The sequence below is a fragment of the Mytilus trossulus genome, unplaced genomic scaffold (assembly GCF_036588685.1).
Source record: "Mytilus trossulus isolate FHL-02 unplaced genomic scaffold, PNRI_Mtr1.1.1.hap1 h1tg000070l__unscaffolded, whole genome shotgun sequence".
Taxonomy (NCBI): Eukaryota; Metazoa; Mollusca; class Bivalvia; order Mytilida; family Mytilidae; genus Mytilus; species Mytilus trossulus.
The window spans coordinates 2,003,033-2,030,909 of NW_026963294.1; the positions used below are offsets into that span (position 1 = coordinate 2,003,033).

The following is a 27,877-nucleotide window of genomic DNA, read 5'->3' on the forward strand; positions in this document are numbered from 1 at the left end:
GTGATACTACAATTTGTTTACTGTTCATTATAAAATAAATCAACTTGTCATATGCATCTAACATTCTTGCAACATACATGTAGTGAATTCGAGAAATCTGTTATTTGCAATAAGAGCAAAAATTTGTAAGAAGCAAGGGTATTTGCGTAAAAAGGTGGCAAAATCTGCCCCCAGTGAGAGTCGAACTCACGACCCCTGGTTTACGAGACCAGTGCTCTAACCACTGAGCTATAGGGGCTTTGACGCATCTTTCGCTTAATGTAGTATATGTTCATCAGGCAAAATTTGATGTAAAAAGGCCAAATTCAGGATAGAAAACCAGAAAACTCATTTTGTTCAGTTCCCTTTCTAAGGAAAGCATGCATTTAGCCACTCAAATTAATAATATGATACTTTGGCTTAAACCGACGAAAGTATTTACTAGCTAGTGAATAGAAAGGGTTGAAATCAAACATACATATACATAGTAATTACATGATGCATTCGTGAAAGACAAAAATATCTACATGAAAAGAAAATAAACCTTAAACTTTTTTTATTACTTTTTCAATTTTCAAAGTGTGTAAAAGGTGGCAAAAATTTGCGCCGCCCGGGAATCGAACCCGGGTCGCAAGAATGGGAATCTTGCATGATACCACTACACCAGCGGCGCTTCAATAGGAAGTAGTGAATTTTATCTATTTCTATATATCCGGGTACCCTGTGATACTACAATTTGTTTACTGTTCATTATAAAATAAATCAACTTGTCATATGCATCTAACATTCTTGCAACATACATGTAGTGAATTCGAGAAATCTGTTATTTGCAATAAGAGCAAAAATTTGTAAGAAGCAAGGGTATTTGCGTAAAAAGGTGGCAAAATCTGCCCCCAGTGAGAGTCGAACTCACGACCCCTGGTTTACGAGACCAGTGCTCTAACCACTGAGCTATAGGGGCTTTGACGCATCTTTCGCTTAATGTAGTATATGTTCATCAGGCAAAATTTGATGTAAAAAGGCCAAATTCAGGATAGAAAACCAGAAAACTCATTTTGTTCAGTTCCCTTTCTAAGGAAAGCATGCATTTAGCCACTCAAATTAATAATATGATACTTTGGCTTAAACCGACGAAAGTATTTACTAGCTAGTGAATAGAAAGGGTTGAAATCAAACATACATATACATAGTAATTACATGATGCATTCGTGAAAGACAAAAATATCTACATGAAAAGAAAATAAACCTTAAACTTTTTTTTATTACTTTTTCAATTTTCAAAGTGTGTAAAAGGTGGCAAAAATTTGCGCCGCCCGGGAATCGAACCCGGGTCGCAAGAATGGGAATCTTGCATGATACCACTACACCAGCGGCGCTTCAATAGGAAGTAGTGAATTCTATCTATTTCTATATATCCGGGTACCCTGTGATACTACAATTTGTTTACTGTTCATTATAAAATAAATCAACTTGTCATATGCATCTAACATTCTTGCAACATACATGTAGTGAATTCGAGAAATCTGTTATTTGCAATAAGAGCAAAAATTTGTAAGAAGCAAGGGTATTTGCGTAAAAAGGTGGCAAAATCTGCCCCCAGTGAGAGTCGAACTCACGACCCCTGGTTTACGAGACCAGTGCTCTAACCACTGAGCTATAGGGGCTTAGACGCATCTTTCGCTTAATGTAGTATATGTTCATCAGGCAAAATTTGATGTAAAAAGGCCAAATTCAGGATAGAAAACCAGAAAACTCATTTTGTTCAGTTCCCTTTCTAAGGAAAGCATGCATTTAGCCACTCAAATTAATAATATGATACTTTGGCTTAAACCGACGAAAGTATTTACTAGCTAGTGAATAGAAAGGGTTGAAATCAAACATACATATACATAGTAATTACATGATGCATTCGTGAAAGACAAAAATATCTACATGAAAAGAAAATAAACCTTAAACTTTTTTTATTACTTTTTCAATTTTCAAAGTGTGTAAAAGGTGGCAAAAATTTGCGCCGCCCGGGAATCGAACCCGGGTCGCAAGAATGGGAATCTTGCATGATACCACTACACCAGCGGCGCTTCAATAGGAAGTAGTGAATTTTATCTATTTCTATATATCCGGGTACCCTGTGATACTACAATTTGTTTACTGTTCATTATAAAATAAATCAACTTGTCATATGCATCTAACATTCTTGCAACATACATGTAGTGAATTCGAGAAATCTGTTATTTGCAATAAGAGCAAAAATTTGTAAGAAGCAAGGGTATTTGCGTAAAAAGGTGGCAAAATCTGCCCCCAGTGAGAGTCGAACTCACGACCCCTGGTTTACGAGACCAGTGCTCTAACCACTGAGCTATAGGGGCTTTGACGCATCTTTCGCTTAATGTAGTATATGTTCATCAGGCAAAATTTGATGTAAAAAGGCCAAATTCAGGATAGAAAACCAGAAAACTCATTTTGTTCAGTTCCCTTTCTAAGGAAAGCATGCATTTAGCCACTCAAATTAATAATATGATACTTTGGCTTAAACCGACGAAAGTATTTACTAGCTAGTGAATAGAAAGGGTTGAAATCAAACATACATATACATAGTAATTACATGATGCATTCGTGAAAGACAAAAATATCTACATGAAAAGAAAATAAACCTTAAACTTTTTTTTATTACTTTTTCAATTTTCAAAGTGTGTAAAAGGTGGCAAAAATTTGCGCCGCCCGGGAATCGAACCCGGGTCGCAAGAATGGGAATCTTGCATGATACCACTACACCAGCGGCGCTTCAATAGGAAGTAGTGAATTCTATCTATTTCTATATATCCGGGTACCCTGTGATACTACAATTTGTTTACTGTTCATTATAAAATAAATCAACTTGTCATATGCATCTAACATTCTTGCAACATACATGTAGTGAATTCGAGAAATCTGTTATTTGCAATAAGAGCAAAAATTTGTAAGAAGCAAGGGTATTTGCGTAAAAAGGTGGCAAAATCTGCCCCCAGTGAGAGTCGAACTCACGACCCCTGGTTTACGAGACCAGTGCTCTAACCACTGAGCTATAGGGGCTTAGACGCATCTTTCGCTTAATGTAGTATATGTTCATCAGGCAAAATTTGATGTAAAAAGGCCAAATTCAGGATAGAAAACCAGAAAACTCATTTTGTTCAGTTCCCTTTCTAAGGAAAGCATGCATTTAGCCACTCAAATTAATAATATGATACTTTGGCTTATACCGACGAAAGTATTTACTAGCTAGTGAATAGAAAGGGTTGAAATCAAACATACATATACATAGTAATTACATGATGCATTCGTGAAAGACAAAAATATCTACATGAAAAGAAAATAAACCTTAAACTTTTTTTATTACTTTTTCAATTTTCAAAGTGTGTAAAAGGTGGCAAAAATTTGCGCCGCCCGGGAATCGAACCCGGGTCGCAAGAATGGGAATCTTGCATGATACCACTACACCAGCGGCGCTTCAATAGGAAGTAGTGAATTTTATCTATTTCTATATATCCGGGTACCCTGTGATACTACAATTTGTTTACTGTTCATTATAAAATAAATCAACTTGTCATATGCATCTAACATTCTTGCAACATACATGTAGTGAATTCGAGAAATCTGTTATTTGCAATAAGAGCAAAAATTTGTAAGAAGCAAGGGTATTTGCGTAAAAAGGTGGCAAAATCTGCCCCCAGTGAGAGTCGAACTCACGACCCCTGGTTTACGAGACCAGTGCTCTAACCACTGAGCTATAGGGGCTTTGACGCATCTTTCGCTTAATGTAGTATATGTTCATCAGGCAAAATTTGATGTAAAAAGGCCAAATTCAGGATAGAAAACCAGAAAACTCATTTTGTTCAGTTCCCTTTCTAAGGAAAGCATGCATTTAGCCACTCAAATTAATAATATGATACTTTGGCTTAAACCGACGAAAGTATTTACTAGCTAGTGAATAGAAAGGGTTGAAATCAAACATACATATACATAGTAATTACATGATGCATTCGTGAAAGACAAAAATATCTACATGAAAAGAAAATAAACCTTAAACTTTTTTTATTACTTTTTCAATTTTCAAAGTGTGTAAAAGGTGGCAAAAATTTGCGCCGCCGGGAATCGAACCCGGGTCGCAAGAATGGGAATCTTGCATGATACCACTACACCAGCGGCGCTTCAATAGGAAGTAGTGAATTTTATCTATTTCTATATATCCGGGTACCCTGTGATACTACAATTTGTTTACTGTTCATTATAAAATAAATCAACTTGTCATATGCATCTAACATTCTTGCAACATACATGTAGTGAATTCGAGAAATCTGTTATTTGCAATAAGAGCAAAAATTTGTAAGAAGCAAGGGTATTTGCGTAAAAAGGTGGCAAAATCTGCCCCCAGTGAGAGTCGAACTCACGACCCCTGGTTTACGAGACCAGTGCTCTAACCACTGAGCTATAGGGGCTTTGACGCATCTTTCGCTTAATGTAGTATATGTTCATCAGGCAAAATTTGATGTAAAAAGGCCAAATTCAGGATAGAAAACCAGAAAACTCATTTTGTTCAGTTCCCTTTCTAAGGAAAGCATGCATTTAGCCACTCAAATTAATAATATGATACTTTGGCTTAAACCGACGAAAGTATTTACTAGCTAGTGAATAGAAAGGGTTGAAATCAAACATACATATACATAGTAATTACATGATGCATTCGTGAAAGACAAAAATATCTACATGAAAAGAAAATAAACCTTAAACTTTTTTTATTACTTTTTCAATTTTCAAAGTGTGTAAAAGGTGGCAAAAATTTGCGCCGCCCGGGAATCGAACCCGGGTCGCAAGAATGGGAATCTTGCATGATACCACTACACCAGCGGCGCTTCAATAGGAAGTAGTGAATTTTATCTATTTCTATATATCCGGGTACCCTGTGATACTACAATTTGTTTACTGTTCATTATAAAATAAATCATTGATTGGTTAAATATTTCTCAGTGTGTTTGAATTTTTTTGTTAGCCTTTTGGTCATGAATGTTTGTCTCTAATATTTAATTAACTGTGCATTTGTATTCAGATATCGCAGATCAAATTTATTCGTTCATTGTGTAATCATACGTTTTTTGATTGAGTTAAGTCTTCCAATTGATATTTTATCGTATGTTTTTATATGTTGTGATGTTATGCTATTGTTTCAGAAAAAGGGAGAAGGTTTGGGCCCATTAAAACGTTTAATCCCGCTGCAAATGTTTGCACCTGTCCTAAGTCAGGAATCTGATGCACAGTAGTTGTCGTTTGTTTATGTAATATATTCGTGTTTCTCGTTTCTTGTTTTGTTTTTATAGATTAGACCGTTGGTTTTCCCGTTTGAATGGTTTTACACTCGTAATTTTGGGGCCCTTTATAGCTTGTTGTTCGGTGTGAGCCAAGGCTCCGTGTTGAAGGCCGTACTTTAACCTATAATGGTTTAATTTTTAAATTGTTATTTGGATGGAGAGTTGTCTCATTGGCACTCACACCACATCTTCCTATATCTATTGTCATATGCATCTAACATTCTTGCAACATACATGTAGTGAATTCGAGAAATCTGTTATTTGCAATAAGAGCAAAAATTTGTAAGAAGCAAGGGTATTTGCGTAAAAAGGTGGCAAAATCTGCCCCCAGTGAGAGTCGAACTCACGACCCCTGGTTTACGAGACCAGTGCTCTAACCACTGAGCTATAGGGGCTTTGACGCATCTTTCGCTTAATGTAGTATATGTTCATCAGGCAAAATTTGATGTAAAAAGGCCAAATTCAGGATAGAAAACCAGAAAACTCATTTTGTTCAGTTCCCTTTCTAAGGAAAGCATGCATTTAGCCACTCAAATTAATAATATGATACTTTGGCTTAAACCGACGAAAGTATTTACTAGCTAGTGAATAGAAAGGGTTGAAATCAAACATACATATACATAGTAATTACATGATGCATTCGTGAAAGACAAAAATATCTACATGAAAAGAAAATAAACCTTAAACTTTTTTTATTACTTTTTCAATTTTCAAAGTGTGTAAAAGGTGGCAAAAATTTGCGCCGCCCGGGAATCGAACCCGGGTCGCAAGAATGGGAATCTTGCATGATACCACTACACCAGCGGCGCTTCAATAGGAAGTAGTGAATTTTATCTATTTCTATATATCCGGGTACCCTGTGATACTACAATTTGTTTACTGTTCATTATAAAATAAATCAACTTGTCATATGCATCTAACATTCTTGCAACATACATGTAGTGAATTCGAGAAATCTGTTATTTGCAATAAGAGCAAAAATTTGTAAGAAGCAAGGGTATTTGCGTAAAAAGGTGGCAAAATCTGCCCCCAGTGAGAGTCGAACTCACGACCCCTGGTTTACGAGACCAGTGCTCTTTTTTTTTTATCTTTATTATAATCAAACATCGTATTTACATATCACAGTTCAGAATTACACATCAATGAAAAACATTATTATCAATTATTGTCCTTTCTCTGAAAAGAAACATTCAATATTCTACGTTTACAATTCAAATGCGTGAAATATTTGTCACGAACACAATTATCTACATGACTATATACTCATATATAGATATCATATCACATTCTATAGAAACATATTCATATACTTATATTCTAACTCACTCTTATCTACCATTCAGCACATACATTCAAATTGATAAAAAGCTTACACAGAATACAAAGAAAAATTAGAGTGAAAAATGATTATGACGTCTTATTTTCCGACAGAGGACAAAAAATAATACAATAGAAAATATTGGTGGCACTGGGCTGGATTCCATTCCACAACGCAATCAAAATTCGAAGTATTAAATATCGAGTCAATCATCAGCTATTTTAAGACATGCAAACAGAGCACAAAAATTATCAAAATATTTGGAAAAACTTTTTCACAACATTCTCACAAACACCATACAAACTATCTCTCTTACAAATCAACATAAAATAAAATAATAAAACAATTAAAGTTTTTTATTAGTCGCAAATTCTATCATCTCGTCTAGTCCTTTTCTCACATCATCAGTCATCAGTTTCGGTATAGTTCTTACATCACGAAAATCTTCAGTCAACACTTTGTTAAATTTATATAAACCTCGGTCACTGCAATCGAGTATTTCAAATTCTTTATCATCTATATGATACAATATCAGACGATTCCTCAATGTTTTTCCGATCAATATTTCGTTGCGACCTCCTGATTGTTTCAAAACAAATTTTGGAATTAACTTAATGTCAGTTGCAATATTTGACGGCAATGTTTGTTTACTTTTGTCATTGTTTTCTACCAATTTATCGCGTTGAGATGTAGCAGATAAAATATCCCTGTAATTTACTTTACTAAGCGGCGGAAACTCTGAAAGTTCATCATCTTTTGTACTACATTTATTCCTTTCAATTTTGTCAATGGATAATCTACCTTTGTTTTTATTTACATTTTTTCTATTGACACAGTTAACTGATACAGACAATTCTTTACCTGTATCGATTGCACACAGTTCTATATTTGGACGTTCTATACCGGTTTCAATGTTACCTGAACATGCCATAACGGAGGCCTCAGACGGGTTATCTTCAATGTCCATTATATCCGATGTATTTGCCGCTACTGTTTCGTCCTGTATTTTATTACTTTCAAATACACAATCTGAATGAATCATCTCGATATGATTTTCAATATTCGAAATAGTTTCAACACTGTTGTTATACTCTTTCATTCGTTTTTTGTCACGGTTGACAGTTGAAATCGACTTTCGTTTACTTTTATTTGTATCTTCATTTGCAAACATTATAGAAATACGTGCTCTGTCACTTTCACCATGCACAGTAAATGTAATATTTCGAAATTGTTCACAAGCATTTTCAATGGTACTCCTTAATAAAGATGGAAGTCTCTCCATCATAATATAATTCACCCTTGGGTAGCCTCTTTCTATACGACAATGTTTACAATAATGTAAAACATTACAAACGACAGTTTTGTTATAACTAAAGTCAAACACTTACTTCTGATACAAGTTAGAACGTTTATATTCCGAAAATATGCTTGGAAATCCGAGCAATCACTTATAATATAGTAAATATTTCCTTAGACATAAACACAACGTCCAGTCACTTAAAGGTCCACTCGACTCCACCACGAGACCAGTGCTCTAACCACTGAGCTATAGGGGCTTTGACGCATCTTTCGCTTAATGTAGTATATGTTTATCAGGCAAAATTTGATGTAAAAAGGCCAAATTCATGATAGAAAACCAGAAAACTCATTTTGTTCAGTTCCCTTTCTAAGGAAAGCATGCATTTAGCCACTCAAATTAATAATATGATACTTTGGCTTAAACCGACGAAAGTATTTACTAGCTAGTGAATAGAAAGGGTTGAAATCAAACATACATATACATAGTAATTACATGATGCATTCGTGAAAGACAAAAATATCTACATGAAAAGAAAATAAACCTTAAACTTTTTTTATTACTTTTTCAATTTTCAAAGTGTGTAAAAGGTGGCAAAAATTTGCGCCGCCCGGGAATCGAACCCGGGTCGCAAGAATGGGAATCTTGCATGATACCACTACACCAGCGGCGCTTCAATAGGAAGTAGTGAATTTTATCTATTTCTATATATCCGGGTACCCTGTGATACTACAATTTGTTTACTGTTCATTATAAAATAAATCAACTTGTCATATGCATCTAACATTCTTGCAACATACATGTAGTGAATTCGAGAAATCTGTTATTTGCAATAAGAGCAAAAATTTGTAAGAAGCAAGGGTATTTGCGTAAAAAGGTGGCAAAATCTGCCCCCCAGTGAGAGTCGAACTCACGACCCCTGGTTTACGAGACCAGTGCTCTAACCACTGAGCTATAGGGGCTTTGACGCAACTTTCGCTTAATGTAGACTTTTTTTTTTAGTATATGTTCATCAGGCAAAATTTGATGTAAAAAGGCCAAATTCAGGATAGAAAACCAGAAAACTCATTTTGTTCAGTTCCCTTTCTAAGGAAAGCATGCATTTAGCCACTCAAATTAATAATATGATACTTTGGCTTAAACCGACGAAAGTATTTACTAGCTAGTGAATAGAAAGGGTTGAAATCAAACATACATATACATAGTAATTACATGATGCATTCGTGAAAGACAAAAATATCTACATGAAAAGAAAATAAACCTTAAACTTTTTTTATTACTTTTTCAATTTTCAAAGTGTGTAAAAGGTGGCAAAAATTTGCGCCGCCCGGGAATCGAACCCGGGTCGCAAGAATGGGATTCTTGCATGATACCACTACACCAGCGGCGCTTCAATAGGAAGTAGTGAATTTTATCTATTTCTATATATCCGGGTACCCTGTGATACTACAATTAGTTTACTGTTCATTATAAAATAAATCAACTTGTCATATGCATCTAACATTCTTGCAACATACATGTAGTGAATTCGAGAAATCTGTTATTTGCAATAAGAGCAAAAATTTGTAAGAAGCAAGGGTATTTGCGTAAAAAGGTGGCAAAATCTGCCCCCAGTGAGAGTCGAACTCACGACCCCTGGTTTACGAGACCAGTGCTCTAACCACTGAGCTATAGGGGCTTTGACGCATCTTTCGCTTAATGTAGTATATGTTCATCAGGCAAAATTTGATGTAAAAAGGCCAAATTCAGGATAGAAAACCAGAAAACTCATTTTGTTCAGTTCCCTTTCTAAGGAAAGCATGCATTTAGCCACTCAAATTAATAATATGATACTTTGGCTTAAACCGACGAAAGTATTTACTAGCTAGTGAATAGAAAGGGTTGAAATCAAACATACATATACATAGTAATTACATGATGCATTCGTGAAAGACAAAAATATCTACATGAAAAGAAAATAAACCTTAAACTTTTTTTATTACTTTTTCAATTTTCAAAGTGTGTAAAAGGTGGCAAAAATTTGCGCCGCCCGGGAATCGAACCCGGGTCGCAAGAATGGGAATCTTGCATGATACCACTACACCAGCGGCGCTTCAATAGGAAGTAGTGAATTTTATCTATTTCTATATATCCGGGTACCCTGTGATACTACAATTTGTTTACTGTTCATTATAAAATAAATCAACTTGTCATATGCATCTAACATTCTTGCAACATACATGTAGTGAATTCGAGAAATCTGTTATTTGCAATAAGAGCAAAAATTTGTAAGAAGCAAGGGTATTTGCGTAAAAAGGTGGCAAAATCTGCCCCCAGTGAGAGTCGAACTCACGACCCCTGGTTTACGAGACCAGTGCTCTAACCACTGAGCTATAGGGGCTTTGACGCATCTTTCGCTTAATGTAGTATATGTTCATCAGGCAAAATTTGATGTAAAAAGGCCAAATTCAGGATAGAAAACCAGAAAACTCATTTTGTTCAGTTCCCTTTCTAAGGAAAGCATGCATTTAGCCACTCAAATTAATAATATGATACTTTGGCTTAAACCGACGAAAGTATTTACTAGCTAGTGAATAGAAAGGGTTGAAATCAAACATACATATACATAGTAATTACATGATGCATTCGTGAAAGACAAAAATATCTACATGAAAAGAAAATAAACCTTAAACTTTTTTTATTACTTTTTCAATTTTCAAAGTGTGTAAAAGGTGGCAAAAATTTGCGCCGCCCGGGAATCGAACCCGGGTCGCAAGAATGGGAATCTTGCATGATACCACTACACCAGCGGCGCTTCAATAGGAAGTAGTGAATTTTATCTATTTCTATATATCCGGGTACCCTGTGATACTACAATTTGTTTACTGTTCATTATAAAATAAATCAACTTGTCATATGCATCTAACATTCTTGCAACATACATGTAGTGAATTCGAGAAATCTGTTATTTGCAATAAGAGCAAAAATTTGTAAGAAGCAAGGGTATTTGCGTAAAAAGGTGGCAAAATCTGCCCCCAGTGAGAGTCGAACTCACGACCCCTGGTTTACGAGACCAGTGCTCTTTTTTTTTTATCTTTATTATAATCAAACATCGTATTTACATATCACAGTTCAGAATTACACATCAATGAAAAACATTATTATCAATTATTGTCCTTTCTCTGAAAAGAAACATTCAATATTCTACGTTTACAATTCAAATGCGTGAAATATTTGTCACGAACACAATTATCTACATGACTATATACTCATATATAGATATCATATCACATTCTATAGAAACATATTCATATACTTATATTCTAACTCACTCTTATCTACCATTCAGCACATACATTCAAATTGATAAAAAGCTTACACAGAATACAAAGAAAAATTAGAGTGAAAAATGATTATGACGTCTTATTTTCCGACAGAGGACAAAAAATAATACAATAGAAAATATTGGTGGCACTGGGCTGGATTCCATTCCACAACGCAATCAAAATTCGAAGTATTAAATATCGAGTCAATCATCAGCTATTTTAAGACATGCAAACAGAGCACAAAAATTATCAAAATATTTGGAAAAACTTTTTCACAACATTCTCACAAACACCATACAAACTATCTCTCTTACAAATCAACATAAAATAAAATAATAAAACAATTAAAGTTTTTTATTAGTCGCAAATTCTATCATCTCGTCTAGTCCTTTTCTCACATCATCAGTCATCAGTTTCGGTATAGTTCTTACATCACGAAAATCTTCAGTCAACACTTTGTTAAATTTATATAAACCTCGGTCACTGCAATCGAGTATCTCAAATTCTTTATCATCTATATGATACAATATCAGACGATTCCTCAATGTTTTTCCGATCAATATTTCGTTGCGACCTCCTGATTGTTTCAAAACAAATTTTGGAATTAACTTAATGTCAGTTGCAATATTTGACGGCAATGTTTGTTTACTTTTGTCATTGTTTTCTACCAATTTATCGCGTTGAGATGTAGCAGATAAAATATCCCTGTAATTTACTTTACTAAGCGGCGGAAACTCTGAAAGTTCATCATCTTTTGTACTACATTTATTCCTTTCAATTTTGTCAATGGATAATCTACCTTTGTTTTTATTTACATTTTTTCTATTGACACAGTTAACTGATACAGACAATTCTTTACCTGTATCGATTGCACACAGTTCTATATTTGGACGTTCTATACCGGTTTCAATGTTACCTGAACATGCCATAACGGAGGCCTCAGACGGGTTATCTTCAATGTCCATTATATCCGATGTATTTGCCGCTACTGTTTCGTCCTGTATTTTATTACTTTCAAATACACAATCTGAATGAATCATCTCGATATGATTTTCAATATTCGAAATAGTTTCAACACTGTTGTTATACTCTTTCATTCGTTTTTTGTCACGGTTGACAGTTGAAATCGACTTTCGTTTACTTTTATTTGTATCTTCATTTGCAAACATTATAGAAATACGTGCTCTGTCACTTTCACCATGCACAGTAAATGTAATATTTCGAAATTGTTCACAAGCATTTTCAATGGTACTCCTTAATAAAGATGGAAGTCTCTCCATCATAATATAATTCACCCTTGGGTAGCCTCTTTCTATACGACAATGTTTACAATAATGTAAAACATTACAAACGACAGTTTTGTTATAACTAAAGTCAAACACTTACTTCTGATACAAGTTAGAACGTTTATATTCCGAAAATATGCTTGGAAATCCGAGCAATCACTTATAATATAGTAAATATTTCCTTAGACATAAACACAACGTCCAGTCACTTAAAGGTCCACTCGACTCCACCACGAGACCAGTGCTCTAACCACTGAGCTATAGGGGCTTTGACGCATCTTTCGCTTAATGTAGTATATGTTTATCAGGCAAAATTTGATGTAAAATGGCCAAATTCATGATAGAAAACCAGAAAACTCATTTTGTTCAGTTCCCTTTCTAAGGAAAGCATGCATTTAGCCACTCAAATTAATAATATGATACTTTGGCTTAAACCGACGAAAGTATTTACTAGCTAGTGAATAGAAAGGGTTGAAATCAAACATACATATACATAGTTATTACATGATGCATTCGTGAAAGACAAAAATATCTACATGAAAAGAAAATAAACCTTAAACTTTTTTTATTACTTTTTCAATTTTCAAAGTGTGTAAAAGGTGGCAAAAATTTGCGCCGCCCGGGAATCGAACCCGGGTCGCAAGAATGGGAATCTTGCATGATACCACTACACCAGCGGCGCTTCAATAGGAAGTAGTGAATTTTATCTATTTCTATATATCCGGGTACCCTGTGATACTACAATTTGTTTACTGTTCATTATAAAATAAATCAACTTGTCATATGCATCTAACATTCTTGCAACATACATGTAGTGAATTCGAGAAATCTGTTATTTGCAATAAGAGCAAAAATTTGTAAGAAGCAAGGGTATTTGCGTAAAAAGGTGGCAAAATCTGCCCCCAGTGAGAGTCGAACTCACGACCCCTGGTTTACGAGACCAGTGCTCTAACCACTGAGCTATAGGGGCTTTGACGCAACTTTCGCTTAATGTAGACTTTTTTTTTTAGTATATGTTCATCAGGCAAAATTTGATGTAAAAAGGCCAAATTCAGGATAGAAAACCAGAAAACTCATTTTGTTCAGTTCCCTTTCTAAGGAAAGCATGCATTTAGCCACTCAAATTAATAATATGATACTTTGGCTTAAACCGACGAAAGTATTTACTAGCTAGTGAATAGAAAGGGTTGAAATCAAACATACATATACATAGTAATTACATGATGCATTCGTGAAAGACAAAAATATCTACATGAAAAGAAAATAAACCTTAAACTTTTTTTATTACTTTTTCAATTTTCAAAGTGTGTAAAAGGTGGCAAAAATTTGCGCCGCCCGGGAATCGAACCCGGGTCTCAAGAATGGGATTCTTGCATGATACCACTACACCAGCGGCGCTTCAATAGGAAGTAGTGAATTTTATCTATTTCTATATATCCGGGTACCCTGTGATACTACAATTAGTTTACTGTTCATTATAAAATAAATCAACTTGTCATATGCATCTAACATTCTTGCAACATACATGTAGTGAATTCGAGAAATCTGTTATTTGCAATAAGAGCAAAAATTTGTAAGAAGCAAGGGTATTTGCGTAAAAAGGTGGCAAAATCTGCCCCCAGTGAGAGTCGAACTCACGACCCCTGGTTTACGAGACCAGTGCTCTAACCACTGAGCTATAGGGGCTTTGACGCATCTTACGCTTAATGTAGTATATGTTCATCAGGCAAAATTTGATGTAAAAAGGCCAAATTCAGGATAGAAAACCAGAAAACTCATTTTGTTCAGTTCCCTTTCTAAGGAAAGCATGCATTTAGCCACTCAAATTAATAATATGATACTTTGGCTTAAACCGACGAAAGTATTTACTAGCTAGTGAATAGAAAGGGTTGAAATCAAACATACATATACATAGTAATTACATGATGCATTCGTGAAAGACAAAAATATCTACATGAAAAGAAAATAAACCTTAAACTTTTTTTATTACTTTTTCAATTTTCAAAGTGTGTAAAAGGTGGCAAAAATTTGCGCCGCCCGGGAATCGAACCCGGGTCGCAAGAATGGGAATCTTGCATGATACCACTACACCAGCGGCGCTTCAATAGGAAGTAGTGAATTTTATCTATTTCTATATATCCGGGTACCCTGTGATACTACAATTTGTTTACTGTTCATTATAAAATAAATCAACTTGTCATATGCATCTAACATTCTTGCAACATACATGTAGTGAATTCGAGAAATCTGTTATTTGCAATAAGAGCAAAAATTTGTAAGAAGCAAGGGTATTTGCGTAAAAAGGTGGCAAAATCTGCCCCCAGTGAGAGTCGAACTCACGACCCCTGGTTTACGAGACCAGTGCTCTTTTTTTTTTATCTTTATTATAATCAAACATCGTATTTACATATCACAGTTCAGAATTACACATCAATGAAAAACATTATTATCAATTATTGTCCTTTCTCTGAAAAGAAACATTCAATATTCTACGTTTACAATTCAAATGCGTGAAATATTTGTCACGAACACAATTATCTACATGACTATATACTCATATATAGATATCATATCACATTCTATAGAAACATATTCATATACTTATATTCTAACTCACTCTTATCTACCATTCAGCACATACATTCAAATTGATAAAAAGCTTACACAGAATACAAAGAAAAATTAGAGTGAAAAATGATTATGACGTCTTATTTTCCGACAGAGGACAAAAAATAATACAATAGAAAATATTGGTGGCACTGGGCTGGATTCCATTCCACAACGCAATCAAAATTCGAAGTATTAAATATCGAGTCAATCATCAGCTATTTTAAGACATGCAAACAGAGCACAAAAATTATCAAAATATTTGGAAAAACTTTTTCACAACATTCTCACAAACACCATACAAACTATCTCTCTTACAAATCAACATAAAATAAAATAATAAAACAATTAAAGTTTTTTATTAGTCGCAAATTCTATCATCTCGTCTAGTCCTTTTCTCACATCATCAGTCATCAGTTTCGGTATAGTTCTTACATCACGAAAATCTTCAGTCAACACTTTGTTAAATTTATATAAACCTCGGTCACTGCAATCGAGTATCTCAAATTCTTTATCATCTATATGATACAATATCAGACGATTCCTCAATGTTTTTCCGATCAATATTTCGTTGCGACCTCCTGATTGTTTCAAAACAAATTTTGGAATTAACTTAATGTCAGTTGCAATATTTGACGGCAATGTTTGTTTACTTTTGTCATTGTTTTCTACCAATTTATCGCGTTGAGATGTAGCAGATAAAATATCCCTGTAATTTACTTTACTAAGCGGCGGAAACTCTGAAAGTTCATCATCTTTTGTACTACATTTATTCCTTTCAATTTTGTCAATGGATAATCTACCTTTGTTTTTATTTACATTTTTTCTATTGACACAGTTAACTGATACAGACAATTCTTTACCTGTATCGATTGCACACAGTTCTATATTTGGACGTTCTATACCGGTTTCAATGTTACCTGAACATGCCATAACGGAGGCCTCAGACGGGTTATCTTCAATGTCCATTATATCCGATGTATTTGCCGCTACTGTTTCGTCCTGTATTTTATTACTTTCAAATACACAATCTGAATGAATCATCTCGATATGATTTTCAATATTCGAAATAGTTTCAACACTGTTGTTATACTCTTTCATTCGTTTTTTGTCACGGTTGACAGTTGAAATCGACTTTCGTTTACTTTTATTTGTATCTTCATTTGCAAACATTATAGAAATACGTGCTCTGTCACTTTCACCATGCACAGTAAATGTAATATTTCGAAATTGTTCACAAGCATTTTCAATGGTACTCCTTAATAAAGATGGAAGTCTCTCCATCATAATATAATTCACCCTTGGGTAGCCTCTTTCTATACGACAATGTTTACAATAATGTAAAACATTACAAACGACAGTTTTGTTATAACTAAAGTCAAACACTTACTTCTGATACAAGTTAGAACGTTTATATTCCGAAAATATGCTTGGAAATCCGAGCAATCACTTATAATATAGTAAATATTTCCTTAGACATAAACACAACGTCCAGTCACTTAAAGGTCCACTCGACTCCACCACGAGACCAGTGCTCTAACCACTGAGCTATAGGGGCTTTGACGCATCTTTCGCTTAATGTAGTATATGTTTATCAGGCAAAATTTGATGTAAAAAGGCCAAATTCATGATAGAAAACCAGAAAACTCATTTTGTTCAGTTCCCTTTCTAAGGAAAGCATGCATTTAGCCACTCAAATTAATAATATGATACTTTGGCTTAAACCGACGAAAGTATTTACTAGCTAGTGAATAGAAAGGGTTGAAATCAAACATACATATACATAGTTATTACATGATGCATTCGTGAAAGACAAAAATATCTACATGAAAAGAAAATAAACCTTAAACTTTTTTTATTACTTTTTCAATTTTCAAAGTGTGTAAAAGGTGGCAAAAATTTGCGCCGCCCGGGAATCGAACCCGGGTCGCAAGAATGGGAATCTTGCATGATACCACTACACCAGCGGCGCTTCAATAGGAAGTAGTGAATTTTATCTATTTCTATATATCCGGGTACCCTGTGATACTACAATTTGTTTACTGTTCATTATAAAATAAATCAACTTGTCATATGCATCTAACATTCTTGCAACATACATGTAGTGAATTCGAGAAATCTGTTATTTGCAATAAGAGCAAAAATTTGTAAGAAGCAAGGGTATTTGCGTAAAAAGGTGGCAAAATCTGCCCCCAGTGAGAGTCGAACTCACGACCCCTGGTTTACGAGACCAGTGCTCTAACCACTGAGCTATAGGGGCTTTGACGCAACTTTCGCTTAATGTAGACTTTTTTTTTTAGTATATGTTCATCAGGCAAAATTTGATGTAAAAAGGCCAAATTCAGGATAGAAAACCAGAAAACTCATTTTGTTCAGTTCCCTTTCTAAGGAAAGCATGCATTTAGCCACTCAAATTAATAATATGATACTTTGGCTTAAACCGACGAAAGTATTTACTAGCTAGTGAATAGAAAGGGTTGAAATCAAACATACATATACATAGTAATTACATGATGCATTCGTGAAAGACAAAAATATCTACATGAAAAGAAAATAAACCTTAAACTTTTTTTATTACTTTTTCAATTTTCAAAGTGTGTAAAAGGTGGCAAAAATTTGCGCCGCCCGGGAATCGAACCCGGGTCGCAAGAATGGGATTCTTGCATGATACCACTACACCAGCGGCGCTTCAATAGGAAGTAGTGAATTTTATCTATTTCTATATATCCGGGTACCCTGTGATACTACAATTAGTTTACTGTTCATTATAAAATAAATCAACTTGTCATATGCATCTAACATTCTTGCAACATACATGTAGTGAATTCGAGAAATCTGTTATTTGCAATAAGAGCAAAAATTTGTAAGAAGCAAGGGTATTTGCGTAAAAAGGTGGCAAAATCTGCCCCCAGTGAGAGTCGAACTCACGACCCCTGGTTTACGAGACCAGTGCTCTAACCACTGAGCTATAGGGGCTTTGACGCATCTTACGCTTAATGTAGTATATGTTCATCAGGCAAAATTTGATGTAAAAAGGCCAAATTCAGGATAGAAAACCAGAAAACTCATTTTGTTCAGTTCCCTTTCTAAGGAAAGCATGCATTTAGCCACTCAAATTAATAATATGATACTTTGGCTTAAACCGACGAAAGTATTTACTAGCTAGTGAATAGAAAGGGTTGAAATCAAACATACATATACATAGTAATTACATGATGCATTCGTGAAAGACAAAAATATCTACATGAAAAGAAAATAAACCTTAAACTTTTTTTATTACTTTTTCAATTTTCAAAGTGTGTAAAAGGTGGCAAAAATTTGCGCCGCCCGGGAATCGAACCCGGGTCGCAAGAATGGGAATCTTGCATGATACCACTACACCAGCGGCGCTTCAATAGGAAGTAGTGAATTTTATCTATTTCTATATATCCGGGTACCCTGTGATACTACAATTTGTTTACTGTTCATTATAAAATAAATCAACTTGTCATATGCATCTAACATTCTTGCAACATACATGTAGTGAATTCGAGAAATCTGTTATTTGCAATAAGAGCAAAAATTTGTAAGAAGCAAGGGTATTTGCGTAAAAAGGTGGCAAAATCTGCCCCCAGTGAGAGTCGAACTCACGACCCCTGGTTTACGAGACCAGTGCTCTAACCACTGAGCTATAGGGGCTTTGACGCATCTTTCGCTTAATGTAGTATATGTTCATCAGGCAAAATTTGATGTAAAAAGGCCAAATTCAGGATAGAAAACCAGAAAACTCATTTTGTTCAGTTCCCTTTCTAAGGAAAGCATGCATTTAGCCACTCAAATTAATAATATGATACTTTGGCTTAAACCGACGAAAGTATTTACTAGCTAGTGAATAGAAAGGGTTGAAATCAAACATACATATACATAGTAATTACATGATGCATTCGTGAAAGACAAAAATATCTACATGAAAAGAAAATAAACCTTAAACTTTTTTTTATTACTTTTTCAATTTTCAAAGTGTGTAAAAGGTGGCAAAAATTTGCGCCGCCCGGGAATCGAACCCGGGTCGCAAGAATGGGAATCTTGCATGATACCACTACACCAGCGGCGCTTCAATAGGAAGTAGTGAATTTTATCTATTTCTATATATCCGGGTACCCTGTGATACTACAATTTGTTTACTGTTCATTATAAAATAAATCAACTTGTCATATGCATCTAACATTCTTGCAACATACATGTAGTGAATTCGAGAAATCTGTTATTTGCAATAAGAGCAAAAATTTGTAAGAAGCAAGGGTATTTGCGTAAAAAGGTGGCAAAATCTGCCCCCAGTGAGAGTCGAACTCACGACCCCTGGTTTACGAGACCAGTGCTCTAACCACTGAGCTATAGGGGCTTTGACGCATCTTTCGCTTAATGTAGTATATGTTCATCAGGCAAAATTTGATGTAAAAAGGCCAAATTCAGGATAGAAAACCAGAAAACTCATTTTGTTCAGTTCCCTTTCTAAGGAAAGCATGCATTTAGCCACTCAAATTAATAATATGATACTTTGGCTTAAACCGACGAAAGTATTTACTAGCTAGTGAATAGAAAGGGTTGAAATCAAACATACATATACATAGTAATTACATGATGCATTCGTGAAAGACAAAAATATCTACATGAAAAGAAAATAAACCTTAAACTTTTTTTTATTACTTTTTCAATTTTCAAAGTGTGTAAAAGGTGGCAAAAATTTCCACCGCCCGGGAATCGAACCCGGGTCGCAAGAATGGGAATCTTGCATGATACCACTACACCAGCGGCGCTTCAATAGGAAGTAGTGAATTTTATCTATTTCTATATATCCGGGTACCCTGTGATACTACAATTTGTTTACTGTTCATTATAAAATAAATCAACTTGTCATATGCATCTAACATTCTTGCAACATACATGTAGTGAATTCGAGAAATCTGTTATTTGCAATAAGAGCAAAAATTTGTAAGAAGCAAGGGTATTTGCGTAAAAAGGTGGCAAAATCTGCCCCCAGTGAGAGTCGAACTCACGACCCCTGGTTTACGAGACCAGTGCTCTAACCACTGAGCTATAGGGGCTTTGACGCATCTTTCGCTTAATGTAGTATATGTTCATCAGGCAAAATTTGATGTAAAAAGGCCAAATTCAGGATAGAAAACCAGAAAACTCATTTTGTTCAGTTCCCTTTCTAAGGAAAGCATGCATTTAGCCACTCAAATTAATAATATGATACTTTGGCTTAAACCGACGAAAGTATTTACTAGCTAGTGAATAGAAAGGGTTGAAATCAAACATACATATACATAGTAATTACATGATGCATTCGTGAAAGACAAAAATATCTACATGAAAAGAAAATAAACCTTAAACTTTTTTTTATTACTTTTTCAATTTTCAAAGTGTGTAAAAGGTGGCAAAAATTTGCGCCGCCCGGGAATCGAACCCGGGTCGCAAGAATGGGAATCTTGCATGATACCACTACACCAGCGGCGCTTCAATAGGAAGTAGTGAATTTTATCTATTTCTATATATCCGGGTACCCTGTGATACTACAATTTGTTTACTGTTCATTATAAAATAAATCAACTTGTCATATGCATCTAACATTCTTGCAACATACATGTAGTGAATTCGAGAAATCTGTTATTTGCAATAAGAGCAAAAATTTGTAAGAAGCAAGGGTATTTGCGTAAAAAGGTGGCAAAATCTGCCCCCAGTGAGAGTCGAACTCACGACCCCTGGTTTACGAGACCAGTGCTCTAACCACTGAGCTATAGGGGCTTTGACGCATCTTTCGCTTAATGTAGTATATGTTCATCAGGCAAAATTTGATGTAAAAAGGCCAAATTCAGGATAGAAAACCAGAAAACTCATTTTGTTCAGTTCCCTTTCTAAGGAAAGCATGCATTTAGCCACTCAAATTAATAATATGATACTTTGGCTTAAACCGACGAAAGTATTTACTAGCTAGTGAATAGAAAGGGTTGAAATCAAACATACATATACATAGTAATTACATGATGCATTCGTGAAAGACAAAAATATCTACATGAAAAGAAAATAAACCTTAAACTTTTTTTTATTACTTTTTCAATTTTCAAAGTGTGTAAAAGGTGGCAAAAATTTGCGCCGCCCGGGAATCGAACCCGGGTCGCAAGAATGGGAATCTTGCATGATACCACTACACCAGCGGCGCTTCAATAGGAAGTAGTGAATTTTATCTATTTCTATATATCCGGGTACCCTGTGATACTACAATTTGTTTACTGTTCATTATAAAATAAATCAACTTGTCATATGCATCTAACATTCTTGCAACATACATGTAGTGAATTCGAGAAATCTGTTATTTGCAATAAGAGCAAAAATTTGTAAGAAGCAAGGGTATTTGCGTAAAAAGGTGGCAAAATCTGCCCCCAGTGAGAGTCGAACTCACGACCCCTGGTTTACGAGACCAGTGCTCTTTTTTTTTTTTTATCTTTATTATGATCACACTTCATATATACATATCACAGTTTGAAAATACACATATAAATGAAAACATTCATATAACTTATTGTCCTGTCTCTGAAATGATAACATTCGACATTTTACATAACAATATTGCATGAAATATTTTTTACTAACTTCGAATTCACTGTCAGTTATAAAACTTTTTCTTTATTTTTCCTTTTTTTCTTTTTATATAAAACAATAAAAAAAAACCATTTGAAACAATTCAAGAAAAAAAAAACATTAAATGTTTACACACGCAAAAGTTCTATTTTATTTTTATTTTCCATGTGATACATACAAAACGGTTGGTTTCCAGACCAGAATTTTGATTCACCGGCACAAAAATTATTTAATAAAATTTCCGTGTATAAACATATACTGTTTTCCATCTTAACTGTTTATTAATCGAAACATCATGAACACAGTCTATATTTCTCCGCGTATCTTTCCATCCTTGGAATGTCACGTACGTAACAGTCAATGTCACAAGTGTCCCATTTTCTTACGTCGTTAAATCTATTAACGCAATACATTGCGTTTTCAAAGTCCGATTTCTCGCTGTCCAAATTTACATGTCTTATTTCTCGTGTCGCTATACTACACATAACTACGGTGTCTCTGTTTTTCACTTTTCCTATTATGCAACTTCCGTCAGATCGTCTATTAAATACAATTTTGTGATAATGACTGTTTGTACTAAGATTGTTCCCAGTAATTATCAATTTCGGATCGATTGTTTTTATTTTGTCTTGTTCATTATTTTCTATATTTTCAACTTCGGTGTATACATTCTTTTTAATTCTCGAACCGTTACACACTATTCTTTCCGTTATTTCATTGTTCTTACTTGTTTTGACCAGCGATACACTAATAGGCTGAACACCTTTCATCACAACCGGTTGAACAACATTCCTTACAGGTGTAATGTTTATCTGCTCGGGGGCTACTAATGGGAGATCTAAATGACCATCGTATTGTAATTCACCTTCCGAGTCCATTATAACTTCTGAATTATCCTGATTATCGCCATTAAATGTCTTATCAACGTCATTGTTTGTATTTTCTGCTCTTTCCTTCCATGTTTTCATCCTTTTATTGTCTCTCTCTCTATTTGATCTTGACTTATGTTTTACTCCACGATTCACGTGTATTAAATCACCTCTTGTCCAAACCAATGAAATGCGCATTTTGTCACCTAAATAATGAGAATTCCATGTCAGTTGCTCATAATCATCAATAATACTGTTAATTAAGGCGACTAAAGGCTTCGGCAATTTTTCCATAATGATTTCCCTGATAGGTACCTCAATTTTCACAAGAAGAATAGTAAAGTTCACAAATCAACAATAAAACGCAAATAATTCTCAAAAATGTCAGCAATTCAACTTACATTACTGTTATAATAGTTATATTTACTAAATCCGGCTGGTAATATCCAAATCGTATAGAAATAATAACACAATAACAGGAGCAATAAATTGTACGTCTATATCAATGTAAGGTGCACTCGACTTTTCAAAACTCACGACCCCTGGTTTACGAGACCAGTGCTCTAACCACTGAGCTATAGGGGCTTTGACGCATCTTTCGCTTAATGTAGTATATGTTCATCAGGCAAAATTTGATGTAAAAAGGCCAAATTCAGGATAGAAAACCAGAAAACTCATTTTGTTCAGTTCCCTTTCTAAGGAAAGCATGCATTTAGCCACTCAAATTAATAATATGATACTTTGGCTTAAACCGACGAAAGTATTTACTAGCTAGTGAATAGAAAGGGTTGAAATCAAACATACATATACATAGTAATTACATGATGCATTCGTGAAAGACAAAAATATCTACATGAAAAGAAAATAAACCTTAAACTTTTTTTTATTACTTTTTCAATTTTCAAAGTGTGTAAAAGGTGGCAAAAATTTCCGCCGCCCGGGAATCGAACCCGGGTCGCAAGAATGGGAATCTTGCATGATACCACTACACCAGCGGCGCTTCAATAGGAAGTAGTGAATTTTATCTATTTCTATATATCCGGGTACCCTGTGATACTACAATTTGTTTACTGTTCATTATAAAATAAATCAACTTGTCATATGCATCTAACATTCTTGCAACATACATGTAGTGAATTCGAGAAATCTGTTATTTGCAATAAGAGCAAAAATTTGTAAGAAGCAAGGGTATTTGCGTAAAAAGGTGGCAAAATCTGCCCCCAGTGAGAGTCGAACTCACGACCCCTGGTTTACGAGACCAGTGCTCTAACCACTGAGCTATAGGGGCTTTGACGCATCTTTCGCTTAATGTAGTATATGTTCATCAGGCAAAATTTGATGTAAAAAGGCCAAATTCAGGATAGAAAACCAGAAAACTCATTTTGTTCAGTTCCCTTTCTAAGGAAAGCATGCATTTAGCCACTCAAATTAATAATATGATACTTTGGCTTAAACCGACGAAAGTATTTACTAGCTAGTGAATAGAAAGGGTTGAAATCAAACATACATATACATAGTAATTACATGATGCATTCGTGAAAGACAAAAATATCTACATGAAAAGAAAATAAACCTTAAACTTTTTTTTATTACTTTTTCAATTTTCAAAGTGTGTAAAAGGTGGCAAAAATTTGCGCCGCCCGGGAATCGAACCCGGGTCGCAAGAATGGGAATCTTGCATTTTTTTTATCATTAATAAAATTTTTATTACATATTTACATACTGTCACCATTGAGACATCCCTCTTTGGTGAGAATTTTTCTATATACAGAGTTGTTAGTAGTTATCCTCCTACATTAGTAAAAAATAAAATACATCTAGATGATACATGTTTTAAAAGTTAAAAGAAATATATACAGCATATATGTCTCTATTTTTTTTTTAATTGCGATTCATTTTTCCAAAAAAAAGTCTATATGAATAGACGGTGGACAAATTCTATATTGAAAGCGAGACAACTCCAAAATATTTTCAAAAGTCGAACACACCTAAGTGCGATCGATAATTTTACGTTGGAATGTGATCTATTGTTCTAACAACCAATCAAATGGAAGTTACTGTCTAGACAAACAAAACTATGTTGTCGTTCTGAATATCTAATAAAGTGTTTTTGTGTAAAAAATATTTGTAGAATAATTGTCTTTGTTGTGTCATTTTATAATACATGTATGCGTATTCAATGTATTTTCTTATTGTGTATTTGAAAAAACGTAGTGCATCAATTTCTTTGTCATGAAAAACTTTTAAATTCCGTGTTTTGAATATGCAAACTCGGGCTACACTAAGGAAAAAGTTTAGAAAATATGTATTAATATCTTGTGAACGTTTTAAAAACCCAAGTAAAAATAACTGTTCATAATCAATGGAATTAACCATATCAGATGGGTAATTGATAAATATGTTGTGTAATATGTCTTTCAGGTAATCATGAAGTGGTTGAATCTTTTGACAATGTACAAACAGGTGACCAAGATTTTCTATACCTAGGCCGCACGCTTTGCATGTGCCTGTATCTGCCTGACCTATTCTGACCAACTTTTCAAGTGTAAAAATAGCTCGATGGACAATCCTATAATTTAAACAATGACAATCAGGAGGTAAACAACTCTGATTGACAACCAAATAAAGACTTTTGAAATTGAGAGGCGGGTATTGCTCCTCCCAATGCTTTTCAGCAGAGGGCGTTTCAAAAAATTTTGACAGAAGAAGGCTGTAAAATAATTTCGTCACAGCACTTCTAAAATTAATTTCTCTGTCATTATCTAAACAAATTTTAACAATCGGAGCACTTTCAACATTCAGAGGATTTTCGGATTTTAATAGTTCTTTCCACTCTTCAGGAATACATCGTATGATTTTTTCGAAAGCTGTTTTTATTTGTTCTGTTTTTTCATCAGGAAATTTTTGTTTTATTATTTCATCTATTGAATTTGATGTGAAGAAACCCGGCATAAATTCATAGCAAATGTCTTTTATCCGTATCAAGCCTGTTTGAATGAATGTTTCAAACAGAAGCATTTTACCGTTGCATGTTATATTTGGATTACAAAACAGCGGATTATTATATACATGTTGCACTTGAAATTCGATTTTGAAATCAGCTTTTATTTTATAATATGCGTTTATCATTTCTTGATAATAAAGTGGTAAGTGTTTAATCTGTTTTGAATTTAAATGCGTATACACAATATCTTGTTTTAAATCCATATTATCGATTTTAGTGATAAAATAATCAAACGCACCTTTCCAGATTGATTGACATTCAGGATCCAAATATTTTTTTAGAAATTTTAGTCTGAAGGCTTGCATTTTTAGAAAGATATCAGGAATATTTAATCCACCTTCAAGTTTTGTACCTACTACACTTTGATATTTTACTAAATGTGATTTATTTTGCCAAAGAAACTTTATAACAATTAGACGGATTTCATTTTTAACTTTTTCTGGCAATGGACATACAGTTACAGTATAGTATAACCTCGACATTATAAGGGAAGTTAAAACTGTAGCTCGACCTGGTAAAGTTAAATCTCTTTTATTCCAAAAGAATAAAATTGTTTTTATCTTTTTTATTTTATCTTTCCAGTTTAGAATTTCACATAACTCTTTATCTTTTCCAACATATATGCCTAACACTTTTGTTACATTTTCACATTTTTGTATTTTTAGTTTATTTAACTCTGAATCAGTTATATTGCCAGAACCTAAACTCATAATTTCAGATTTTTGTCTATTAATTTTAGCTCCAGAAGCTTCACTGTACAAATTTAGAACTTTGAAAGTTTCATTTACAGATTCTTTATTTGAAGTAAAAATATTTGTGTCATCTGCGTGTTGAAATATTTTAGCATTTACAGTTGACTTTGGGATATTTACACTCTGGATATTTTTATTTTTAATTATAGCTTGACCTAATGGTTCTGCCACCAATACATAGAGGAGAGCAGAAACTGGACACCCTTGTTTTATTGAATTATTAAGTTTAACATACTTTGTAAGGAAACCATTACATTTTACACTGCTGTTTACATTGTTATAGAATATTTTAATCCACTGCATAAATTTAGGACCAAAACCAAATTTTTCTAAAACTAGAAACAGATAGTCATGGTCAACCTTATCAAAAGCTTTTTCCTGATCAACTTTTATAAGATAGGCTTCTAAATCATCATTTTCAATTATTTCAATTAAATCTCTTATACTTGATGTAGTGTCTGCAATGTCACGGCCTAATATGCAACATGTTTGAAAACTAGACACTAGTTTCGGCAGAACAAATTTTAATCTATTAGACATTATTCTAGCAATTATTTTGTAGTCTACACAAAGCAAAGATATCGGTCTAAAATTTTTCAATGAATTTTTATCCCCTTTGTTTTTATAAACTAAGTTTATTATACCATGCCGCATGGATCTTGTTAATATATGTTCTTCTTCTATAACTTTAAAAATTTTAAGAAAAATCTCACCAAACAAATGAAAAAATTTACAAAAGAACTCAACTGTTAGTCCATCAGGACCTGGTGATTTATTTTTTGACATGCCAAATAATGACGATTTAATTTCATGCAGAGTTAAATCGGTTTCTAAATTTTCACTGTCTTCATCAGAAACTTTTTCAGAAATAAATTCCAAAATTTCTTTTGCCTTATCTTTATCTATTACTGTACTAGAGTATAACTCTTTATAAAATTTATGTACTTCTTCTAAAATTTCATCTGTAGTTTTTAAAATTTTGCCCTCTGTCGTTTTTAATTCTTTTACAGCGTTACTATTTTGTTTATATTTTTCAAGTTGCAAAAAATATTTAGAACTTTTATCACCGTCTATGGCCCATTGAGCCTTTGAGCGCAATATTGCACCTTTACAAATTTTATCTTCATATGCTTTAAGTTTTAGTTTCATTTCTTCGAACTTATTTACATCAAAATTTACATTATTTACTGCCATAGACGATAGTTTTTCATATTCATTTTGAAGCTTAAAATATTCTGACTTTTCAATACGCGATTTATTTTGTGCATATGATTTTGATAATTGTTTAATTTTAAATTTTAAATTATCATACCAAATAAGCGGCTCATCATCAAAAAGTCTACAGCTTTTTTCTTTTTCAATTAGTCGTGAAATTTTTTGAACATAATCCTCGTCGTGTAATAACAAATTATTAAATATCCATAACCCTGGGCCTCTCTCAATTTCAGTAAAATCTATATTTAGATTAACAAAAGAGTGGTCACTGAATGTATTATGTTT

General features: G+C 33.9%; 43 non-coding genes across 43 annotated transcripts; all 43 read right to left on the reverse strand.

The window, feature by feature from the left end:
* Positions 1-165: 165 nt before the first annotated feature.
* Trnat-cgu (transfer RNA threonine (anticodon CGU)) lies at positions 166-238 on the reverse strand. The gene has a single exon. It is a non-coding gene; the product is annotated as a tRNA-Thr (tRNA).
* Positions 239-581: 343 nt separating this feature from the next.
* Trnag-ccc (transfer RNA glycine (anticodon CCC)) lies at positions 582-652 on the reverse strand. The gene has a single exon. It is a non-coding gene; the product is annotated as a tRNA-Gly (tRNA).
* A 215-nt stretch (positions 653-867) lies between these two features.
* Trnat-cgu (transfer RNA threonine (anticodon CGU)) lies at positions 868-940 on the reverse strand. Its single transcript has one exon. It is a non-coding gene; the product is annotated as a tRNA-Thr (tRNA).
* Positions 941-1,284: 344 nt separating this feature from the next.
* Positions 1,285-1,355, reverse strand: Trnag-ccc (transfer RNA glycine (anticodon CCC)). Its single transcript has one exon. It is a non-coding gene; the product is annotated as a tRNA-Gly (tRNA).
* Positions 1,356-1,570: 215 nt separating this feature from the next.
* On the reverse strand, positions 1,571-1,643 carry Trnat-cgu (transfer RNA threonine (anticodon CGU)). The gene has a single exon. It is a non-coding gene; the product is annotated as a tRNA-Thr (tRNA).
* A 343-nt stretch (positions 1,644-1,986) lies between these two features.
* On the reverse strand, positions 1,987-2,057 carry Trnag-ccc (transfer RNA glycine (anticodon CCC)). The gene has a single exon. It is a non-coding gene; the product is annotated as a tRNA-Gly (tRNA).
* Positions 2,058-2,272: 215 nt separating this feature from the next.
* Positions 2,273-2,345, reverse strand: Trnat-cgu (transfer RNA threonine (anticodon CGU)). Its single transcript has one exon. It is a non-coding gene; the product is annotated as a tRNA-Thr (tRNA).
* Positions 2,346-2,689: 344 nt separating this feature from the next.
* Positions 2,690-2,760, reverse strand: Trnag-ccc (transfer RNA glycine (anticodon CCC)). The gene has a single exon. It is a non-coding gene; the product is annotated as a tRNA-Gly (tRNA).
* A 215-nt stretch (positions 2,761-2,975) lies between these two features.
* Trnat-cgu (transfer RNA threonine (anticodon CGU)) lies at positions 2,976-3,048 on the reverse strand. Its single transcript has one exon. It is a non-coding gene; the product is annotated as a tRNA-Thr (tRNA).
* Positions 3,049-3,391: 343 nt separating this feature from the next.
* Positions 3,392-3,462, reverse strand: Trnag-ccc (transfer RNA glycine (anticodon CCC)). The gene has a single exon. It is a non-coding gene; the product is annotated as a tRNA-Gly (tRNA).
* Positions 3,463-3,677: 215 nt separating this feature from the next.
* On the reverse strand, positions 3,678-3,750 carry Trnat-cgu (transfer RNA threonine (anticodon CGU)). Its single transcript has one exon. It is a non-coding gene; the product is annotated as a tRNA-Thr (tRNA).
* A 342-nt stretch (positions 3,751-4,092) lies between these two features.
* Trnag-ccc (transfer RNA glycine (anticodon CCC)) lies at positions 4,093-4,164 on the reverse strand. The gene has a single exon. It is a non-coding gene; the product is annotated as a tRNA-Gly (tRNA).
* A 214-nt stretch (positions 4,165-4,378) lies between these two features.
* On the reverse strand, positions 4,379-4,451 carry Trnat-cgu (transfer RNA threonine (anticodon CGU)). The gene has a single exon. It is a non-coding gene; the product is annotated as a tRNA-Thr (tRNA).
* A 343-nt stretch (positions 4,452-4,794) lies between these two features.
* On the reverse strand, positions 4,795-4,865 carry Trnag-ccc (transfer RNA glycine (anticodon CCC)). The gene has a single exon. It is a non-coding gene; the product is annotated as a tRNA-Gly (tRNA).
* Positions 4,866-5,640: 775 nt separating this feature from the next.
* Trnat-cgu (transfer RNA threonine (anticodon CGU)) lies at positions 5,641-5,713 on the reverse strand. Its single transcript has one exon. It is a non-coding gene; the product is annotated as a tRNA-Thr (tRNA).
* A 343-nt stretch (positions 5,714-6,056) lies between these two features.
* Trnag-ccc (transfer RNA glycine (anticodon CCC)) lies at positions 6,057-6,127 on the reverse strand. Its single transcript has one exon. It is a non-coding gene; the product is annotated as a tRNA-Gly (tRNA).
* Positions 6,128-8,535: 2,408 nt separating this feature from the next.
* On the reverse strand, positions 8,536-8,606 carry Trnag-ccc (transfer RNA glycine (anticodon CCC)). Its single transcript has one exon. It is a non-coding gene; the product is annotated as a tRNA-Gly (tRNA).
* Positions 8,607-8,821: 215 nt separating this feature from the next.
* On the reverse strand, positions 8,822-8,895 carry Trnat-cgu (transfer RNA threonine (anticodon CGU)). The gene has a single exon. It is a non-coding gene; the product is annotated as a tRNA-Thr (tRNA).
* A 357-nt stretch (positions 8,896-9,252) lies between these two features.
* Trnag-ccc (transfer RNA glycine (anticodon CCC)) lies at positions 9,253-9,323 on the reverse strand. Its single transcript has one exon. It is a non-coding gene; the product is annotated as a tRNA-Gly (tRNA).
* Positions 9,324-9,538: 215 nt separating this feature from the next.
* Positions 9,539-9,611, reverse strand: Trnat-cgu (transfer RNA threonine (anticodon CGU)). The gene has a single exon. It is a non-coding gene; the product is annotated as a tRNA-Thr (tRNA).
* A 343-nt stretch (positions 9,612-9,954) lies between these two features.
* On the reverse strand, positions 9,955-10,025 carry Trnag-ccc (transfer RNA glycine (anticodon CCC)). Its single transcript has one exon. It is a non-coding gene; the product is annotated as a tRNA-Gly (tRNA).
* Positions 10,026-10,240: 215 nt separating this feature from the next.
* Trnat-cgu (transfer RNA threonine (anticodon CGU)) lies at positions 10,241-10,313 on the reverse strand. Its single transcript has one exon. It is a non-coding gene; the product is annotated as a tRNA-Thr (tRNA).
* Positions 10,314-10,656: 343 nt separating this feature from the next.
* Positions 10,657-10,727, reverse strand: Trnag-ccc (transfer RNA glycine (anticodon CCC)). The gene has a single exon. It is a non-coding gene; the product is annotated as a tRNA-Gly (tRNA).
* Positions 10,728-13,135: 2,408 nt separating this feature from the next.
* Positions 13,136-13,206, reverse strand: Trnag-ccc (transfer RNA glycine (anticodon CCC)). The gene has a single exon. It is a non-coding gene; the product is annotated as a tRNA-Gly (tRNA).
* Positions 13,207-13,421: 215 nt separating this feature from the next.
* Positions 13,422-13,494, reverse strand: Trnat-cgu (transfer RNA threonine (anticodon CGU)). Its single transcript has one exon. It is a non-coding gene; the product is annotated as a tRNA-Thr (tRNA).
* Positions 13,495-13,851: 357 nt separating this feature from the next.
* Positions 13,852-13,922, reverse strand: Trnag-ccc (transfer RNA glycine (anticodon CCC)). The gene has a single exon. It is a non-coding gene; the product is annotated as a tRNA-Gly (tRNA).
* Positions 13,923-14,137: 215 nt separating this feature from the next.
* On the reverse strand, positions 14,138-14,210 carry Trnat-cgu (transfer RNA threonine (anticodon CGU)). The gene has a single exon. It is a non-coding gene; the product is annotated as a tRNA-Thr (tRNA).
* A 343-nt stretch (positions 14,211-14,553) lies between these two features.
* On the reverse strand, positions 14,554-14,624 carry Trnag-ccc (transfer RNA glycine (anticodon CCC)). The gene has a single exon. It is a non-coding gene; the product is annotated as a tRNA-Gly (tRNA).
* Positions 14,625-17,032: 2,408 nt separating this feature from the next.
* Positions 17,033-17,103, reverse strand: Trnag-ccc (transfer RNA glycine (anticodon CCC)). Its single transcript has one exon. It is a non-coding gene; the product is annotated as a tRNA-Gly (tRNA).
* Positions 17,104-17,318: 215 nt separating this feature from the next.
* Trnat-cgu (transfer RNA threonine (anticodon CGU)) lies at positions 17,319-17,391 on the reverse strand. The gene has a single exon. It is a non-coding gene; the product is annotated as a tRNA-Thr (tRNA).
* A 357-nt stretch (positions 17,392-17,748) lies between these two features.
* Positions 17,749-17,819, reverse strand: Trnag-ccc (transfer RNA glycine (anticodon CCC)). The gene has a single exon. It is a non-coding gene; the product is annotated as a tRNA-Gly (tRNA).
* Positions 17,820-18,034: 215 nt separating this feature from the next.
* On the reverse strand, positions 18,035-18,107 carry Trnat-cgu (transfer RNA threonine (anticodon CGU)). Its single transcript has one exon. It is a non-coding gene; the product is annotated as a tRNA-Thr (tRNA).
* A 343-nt stretch (positions 18,108-18,450) lies between these two features.
* On the reverse strand, positions 18,451-18,521 carry Trnag-ccc (transfer RNA glycine (anticodon CCC)). The gene has a single exon. It is a non-coding gene; the product is annotated as a tRNA-Gly (tRNA).
* A 215-nt stretch (positions 18,522-18,736) lies between these two features.
* Positions 18,737-18,809, reverse strand: Trnat-cgu (transfer RNA threonine (anticodon CGU)). Its single transcript has one exon. It is a non-coding gene; the product is annotated as a tRNA-Thr (tRNA).
* Positions 18,810-19,153: 344 nt separating this feature from the next.
* Positions 19,154-19,224, reverse strand: Trnag-ccc (transfer RNA glycine (anticodon CCC)). The gene has a single exon. It is a non-coding gene; the product is annotated as a tRNA-Gly (tRNA).
* Positions 19,225-19,439: 215 nt separating this feature from the next.
* Positions 19,440-19,512, reverse strand: Trnat-cgu (transfer RNA threonine (anticodon CGU)). The gene has a single exon. It is a non-coding gene; the product is annotated as a tRNA-Thr (tRNA).
* A 344-nt stretch (positions 19,513-19,856) lies between these two features.
* Positions 19,857-19,927, reverse strand: Trnag-ccc (transfer RNA glycine (anticodon CCC)). The gene has a single exon. It is a non-coding gene; the product is annotated as a tRNA-Gly (tRNA).
* A 215-nt stretch (positions 19,928-20,142) lies between these two features.
* On the reverse strand, positions 20,143-20,215 carry Trnat-cgu (transfer RNA threonine (anticodon CGU)). Its single transcript has one exon. It is a non-coding gene; the product is annotated as a tRNA-Thr (tRNA).
* A 344-nt stretch (positions 20,216-20,559) lies between these two features.
* Trnag-ccc (transfer RNA glycine (anticodon CCC)) lies at positions 20,560-20,630 on the reverse strand. Its single transcript has one exon. It is a non-coding gene; the product is annotated as a tRNA-Gly (tRNA).
* A 215-nt stretch (positions 20,631-20,845) lies between these two features.
* On the reverse strand, positions 20,846-20,918 carry Trnat-cgu (transfer RNA threonine (anticodon CGU)). The gene has a single exon. It is a non-coding gene; the product is annotated as a tRNA-Thr (tRNA).
* Positions 20,919-21,262: 344 nt separating this feature from the next.
* On the reverse strand, positions 21,263-21,333 carry Trnag-ccc (transfer RNA glycine (anticodon CCC)). Its single transcript has one exon. It is a non-coding gene; the product is annotated as a tRNA-Gly (tRNA).
* A 2,217-nt stretch (positions 21,334-23,550) lies between these two features.
* On the reverse strand, positions 23,551-23,621 carry Trnag-ccc (transfer RNA glycine (anticodon CCC)). Its single transcript has one exon. It is a non-coding gene; the product is annotated as a tRNA-Gly (tRNA).
* Positions 23,622-23,836: 215 nt separating this feature from the next.
* Positions 23,837-23,909, reverse strand: Trnat-cgu (transfer RNA threonine (anticodon CGU)). Its single transcript has one exon. It is a non-coding gene; the product is annotated as a tRNA-Thr (tRNA).
* Between the last annotated feature and the right edge of the window lie 3,968 nt (positions 23,910-27,877).